This window comes from Fundulus heteroclitus, chromosome 21, assembly GCF_011125445.2.
Source record: "Fundulus heteroclitus isolate FHET01 chromosome 21, MU-UCD_Fhet_4.1, whole genome shotgun sequence".
In the NCBI taxonomy this organism is placed as follows: domain Eukaryota; kingdom Metazoa; phylum Chordata; class Actinopteri; order Cyprinodontiformes; family Fundulidae; genus Fundulus; species Fundulus heteroclitus.
Window position 1 is genome coordinate 30,408,247 of NC_046381.1, and position 6,223 is coordinate 30,414,469.

General features: G+C 40.8%; 1 long non-coding RNA gene across 1 annotated transcript; it reads right to left on the reverse strand.

Moving 5' to 3' along the window:
• Positions 1-1,959: 1,959 nt before the first annotated feature.
• Positions 1,960-2,779, reverse strand: LOC118556820. The gene is made up of 5 exons (XR_004927394.1): positions 2,745-2,779; positions 2,490-2,653; positions 2,221-2,282; positions 2,092-2,139; positions 1,960-2,014 (listed from the first exon to the last, which is right to left on the reverse strand). It is a non-coding gene; the product is annotated as an uncharacterized LOC118556820 (long non-coding RNA).
• Between the last annotated feature and the right edge of the window lie 3,444 nt (positions 2,780-6,223).

The window sequence follows — 6,223 nt, forward strand, 5'->3', positions numbered from 1 at the left end:
TCATTTATTTCAGAATCGCTTGCCTTTGTTTATGCGATTCTAACTCCGGGTGCTAGGGGTTAGTTGTAGCGATCAGTCGCTAAACCGGTTAAGGTCTATAGTTATCAAAATTGCCTTTAAACCGAAATTAATATTCAATATTAATGCGCAAATAAGGCTTGTAGCACCATCAAAGGATGGCCGAGCAGAACGGTTAAGCTTTATGCTTTAAAACAAGCTCCTTTTGAAATGTCTTGAACTGGATGTTAGCAGGAGCTAATAGCATTTTGGCTAACGGGCATTCGGCGCTAAGAAATAAAAGCTTTAGCTTTATCTTTAGTCATAATGAGTGGGCTGGATAACGTAAACATTAATGTCCCATCAATATATAAAACCCTTACGGGGATAACCTTTGTTATAACCATAAAAACACACTTGAATGATATTAGAAATACCATGAAACGGAGGGCTAGCATGAGCTACCTCCGTTAGGCCTTTGTTCAAAGACCCATGTGTCCAAACAATTTACAAAACATTTCCCAATAAACCTTTTAACTTCTTCCTCAGCTCTCTGCCCAAACCTGTGAGTCCATGTGAGTTGGTCCACTTTGGTCATACAAGGAAGGCAGTAAAAGCAGGACTGTTGTTGGTTTGTTCAGCAGCGGGCAAGCCTGGGGTTCAGTGACCTAGCAGGGCAGGCATGTGTTCTTGATCGGAAGCCTGATGTCCTGCAGACAGTCTCTGACTCGGTTGCAGTCACGACTGAGCCGGTTTTCCTTAGAATTCGACAGCAGGTCATTCTGCCAGCTTTTCAACTCTGTCTGGGGTTCGCTTACCTGTAAAGGCTGAGGAGAAATAAAACAAAGCTGTTTTGGTAGGCAGGGTCCCTTCCTCCTGCTCCTCATGATGAGGTTAAGACAGTAGACTTAACTCTGATTTGCCCGGACATGTCCTCCAGGCGAACGGTGGAGGACATGTCCTCCAATGAAGGGGATTTTGTAAACCGAAAGGGGTTACAGTGTAAATGTGCAGGTAAATTACTATACAATTTATAATTTTCCAGATTAGCAATATATTAAAAAAAATGTAAAAAGGAATGGACTCAAAAATTCTGCAGTTGACTGACTAAAATCTCTTAGATGGTGTGTGACTCTATGCATCTTATCACAAATGTGGAGGCAAAATGTCCAGGATCAGTGCATGATACAAGGATTTTCCGAGAGTCATATTTATGTACATTATTTTAACGTGGTAAGGGAACATAAATGTCAGGTTCACAATATTAAACACACTTATGCTGAGCCTAACAAAACTCCATTTTCCATTACATAGTAGCATTACGCCATTCACCGACCCAAACCCTGGACCACAAACCCATTATAATGCAGCCCTAGCCAGGACAAGAGCACACATTGAAATGACCTTTGGGCAACTAAAGGAAAGATTTCAGTGTCTGAAAGGTCTGAGGGTTGCACCTGACAGGGCCGGTGACATTGTTGCATGTGCCATATTGCATAACATTACCACCATCAGAAAGGAGAGGATCCCTGTGGTGGGGGTGCAACCTGATGATGATGACCTCCAGCCAGTGCACTTGGACCAACCTAGTGGCAGAGCTGCACGGGACAGAATTGTGGAACACCAATTGATTTCCAAGTCATTTTTTGCCTGCAATAAGAGATAGTTATGTAAAGTCAGCAATACTACTATGTGTCAAATGCTGCATTTGCACTTACTCTGAAGTTCCTTTTGAAGCAACTGTAGTGCAATCTTTCTCTTTTTCAAGTTGTCAAGTTCAATTTCTCCTCTTAATTTGTGTTTTTTCAAGTCCAAATTTTTTTTTTGTTGAAGATGCCTTTTATATAGGGAACGGATGTCACCGTGTGTTATTTTGTGAAAGAAAAAGAAAGGGTCAAAACATGCCTCATGCAACAAAAGTAAAAAGTAAGAGTACAACACTGTCCACCTCTGTGTCATTTCTTTGTACAGACTCTTCTTCAAGCCTTTCTGTAGGCCTTTCTCCAGCTATGGACTCCTGCAACTCACATTGCAGACAGAAAGAATAGGTACACAAGTATATACAAATTAGTGTAAAGTTATTTGTGCACTTACATGTTCTTCCTCCAAAGGACAGCCATCTGAGAGGGTTTCTTCACTGTCCTGTGCAATGGAAATAAATGGGTATTACAAAGTGTTACAGTTTCCTCCCTTTATACAAGTTAGAAAATGTACACAACTTACTGCATATGCCTCCACCACCACTTGCTTGGGAACAGGTAAAAGCGTTGGTGTATTATGTAAAACTGCACAAGGGGGGTGGGGGGGGTGGGGGGGGTGTAATTAGAATTAACTCCACTGTAAAAAGTATAATGTGATCATTAAAGTTCAGAAGTTTTCACTTTCACAAATGGTTGAAGTGACTGTATCAGCCATTTGGATTATACTTAATTTAATGCAGGAACAAATAATGTTGCAGTGTACTAAGAGCAATGAAAGCTCATTTAGCCTACCAGTAATGAAGGTGTTGCTGCTACTGGTCCCTGGCTGCCCCCAGGGATTCCCTCCACAATGGCTCAGTGTTCATTTAACCCAAGGGTGAACTCCTCTGCTGGGATATAGTGTGGTGGTGCAGGACCTCCACCTGTTCTTTTTTCCCCAGCCTTTTTCTTGGTGGCTGTTAGAAACAGACAAACACAGAATTTAACAGTGGCTTTTAAAAAGGAAGAAGTTGCTTTTTAAAATACAGTACAATAATTAAAGGCTACCATTTTGGAGAATATTCTTGTATTTCACTTTTACTTGTTCCCATGTTCTAGTGGGTCCCGTGGAGGCTGTGACACAAAAGAAAAGAGCTAATATGAAATTATTAAAACTATTATTAAGACTTTGAGGTGTTCCCGGTAGTTTTAATTAATGACTCAAATTCTGCATATCCTTCCATTAGAAGCTCTTGTTCTGCTTGTGAGAAAAACTGAGCGCATTCTTTGGCCATGCTGAACAACCAATAGCAGCGTTGCTGATCATTGTTTCTACTATCGACACATTTCCCCCTTTAAACCGACGCATGAACGTGCAAATAACTCAATCCAGCCATACTAATCATAAACAATAGGTGTGTTTAAAAAACCCAATTAGACGGATCATGATTAGCCCGATGAAATCATCTTGGATGTCTGATTTGATTTCGGATGTTTTAAGCAACGTAAGGAGAACGGGCTCTAGTCTTTAGAATCTTACATGTCAGCCACATTAACACATGAGAGCTTTTAGTTCCCTACCTGACCATCAAACTAAGGAAAACAGGAAACAATACAGACCAGAACTCTGATTGGATAAAATACAGAAGCTTTAAGTGTTGCTGAAAAAAGATCATTGATTGGCTGGAATTGGGTTATTTGAACAATCTACTTATTTTCTCCTCAGGCACACTTTCCAAAGCTGGCAAACAATCCAACAAATATTTCTGTGGCTTTAGAAGCTTTCTTTGTGGGACAGCTTATAATTCCAGCCTGGTTTACATGGTGCAATGAAGCCCAAGTCTGGAGGAAAAACATCATCCTCAATGAGAGATTGTGTTTCCAGACAGAAGCTTTGAAATCATCTGGACTGTATTGGTCTAACATGTTTCCATTGAGAGAACACAGATATCTAGTAAATTCCATCTTTAATAGGCAATTCCTTTAATTTGAACTGAATGATGAAGAACAAGATGTTTCCAACAAGAGTCATGATAGGTTCTAGATGTCTGCTTTTGATTTTACATTCACTGACTCCACACAGTTTACACAACTCACCAGTTTGGATATTCATGGACTGAGCCTTAGGTAGCCTTTTTTGGCACACTAAACTTCTGTGTTTGTTAAAAACTAAGAACACATTTGAATGTCTCATTAACACTGTATTATTTTTCTTCAACTGGATCCCGGTTAAACTGTGAGTTTATACAGACAACAAATATTGTGAGTGTAGAGAGATGAGACTCTCAGGAAGTTTCCTTTAAGTCAGAACATGCTCATATCTAAATAAACTATTGGGGACAGAAAACTATTCAATATTTAGTTCAGTTCAGACGCTTTAGTTTTTTCAACTGTTTGCTGCAAAGGACCTCAACTTGCAGGAGGTGAAGTCATTGCTTAATGATTAACAAACACAACCTGGACAGTGAGCAGATCGGACAACACAGAGAATAGAAAAGTTACTTTGCTCTGCAGAAAACTTGATTTGTGCCTCCAGGTATGGTTGAAGCTTTAGAGAGGCTGGTTTAGGATCAAAGAGGTGCTGAAGCAGGCTGGTGCTGAGCCACGGGTCTGGAGAACAGCAATAAGGTCAGAGGTGGAAACAGAAGTTCACCTTAGGCCAGAAGTCCAAGCTTCAATACTGTGGAAAACCTGAGCAAATAAACCCTTCCTGTCCTTAATTAACCTGATTACATGACTGGCCCCTTCACAAACTCTTAGTAAAAGTAAACTTCCCCCATTAAAGTAAGCACAAATAAAGAATAATTACACATAGGTACAACCCTCAGATGTCGCCTGCTGCTTAGTCACATCTTTGGAATAACTACCCTGGATAAACCCCAAAGGAACCCACAGCCAAGAACCTCAGAACCTCTGAGTCATTGACCATAATGTGACAGCTTTATAATGGAAGTCAATGAGAGGCTGCGTCAGGAGTAACCAGCTGTGGCATGGCTATTTATAGTGCAACTATTTCTTCTACTTGTCTAGATTTCACTATAGCTGAGAAGAAACCTGTTATCTTCAGCTTTAGCCAGCTGGAGATACAAAGGAAGATAGATAGCTTTGTTTATGAACACGCAGAGACAGACAACATGCAGCCAATGTGGGTTTTTTTCACAGATGGAGAATGATGTCCCCTATCAAGCTTCCATAATAGGTTTAATGTTCTGTAAAGTGTCTGTTGTAGACTGTGGGTTTAACCTGACCTTCATTCTTCAAGCTTCAGAAACATCACAGAGCTGTTTAGGTTCAGTGTTTTCTTCTCTTTTTAATGGTGCTCAGCTGCACATTTGGATGTTAGACCTCTCTTCTCCTGTGGCATGAAGGGTGCAAAGACTTGAACAGCTACATAAGAACATAACACCAACTTGTGTAATATTTTTTGTGACTATGAAAATTGTAGGTCCACACTGAAGGCATGAAAACTATGAATTAATGTGGAATTATATACTTAACAAAAAAGTGTGAAACAACTGAAAATATGTCTTATATTCTAGGTTCTTCAAAGTAGCCACCTTTTGCTTTGATTACTGCTTTGCACACTCTTGGCATTCTCTTGATGAGCTTCAAGAGGTAGTCACCTGAAATGGTCTTCCTACAGTCTTGTTGGCCCTTTTGCCTTCTCTCTGCGGTCCAGCTCACCCCAAACCATCTCGATTGGGTTCAGGTCCGGTGATCACTCTCCTTCTTGGTCAAATAGCCCTTACACAGCCTGGAGGTGTATTTGGGGTCATTATCTTGTTGAAAAATAAATGATGGTCCAACTAAACGCAAACCGCATGGAATAGCATGCCGCTGCAAGATGCTGTGGTAGCCATGTTGGTTCAGGATACTTTCAATTTTGAACAAATCCCCAACAGTGTCACCAGCAAAGCACCCCCTCACCATCACACCTCCTCCTTCATGCTTCACGGTGGGAACCAGGCATGTAGAGTCCATCCGTTCACCTTTTCGGCGTCACACAATGACACGATGGTTGGAACCAAAGATCTCAAATTTGGACTCATCAGAACAAAGCACAGATTTCCACTGGTCTAATGTCCATTCCTTGTGTTCTTTAGCCCATGCAAGTCTCTTCTGCTTGTTGCCTGTCCTTAGCAGTGGTTTCCTAGCAGCTATTTTCCCATGAAGGCCTGATTCACTCAGTCTCCTCTTAACAGTTCTAGAGATGTGTCTGCTGCTAGAACTCTGTGTGGCATTGACCTGCTCTCTAATCTGAGCTGCTGTTAACCTGCAATTTTTTTTCGGACTGACTGACCTTCATTTCTTAAATTAATTATGGCCTCACGTTTTTCTTTACTTAGTTGCTTTTTTCTTGCCATAATACAAATTCTAACAGTCTATTCAGTAGGACTATCAGCTTTGTATCCACCTGACTTCTGCACAACTGATGGTCCCAACCCCATTTATAAGGTAAGAAATCCCACTTATTAAACCTGACAGGGGACACCTGTGAAGTGAAAACCATTTCAGGTGACTACCTCTTGAAGCTCATCAAGAGAATG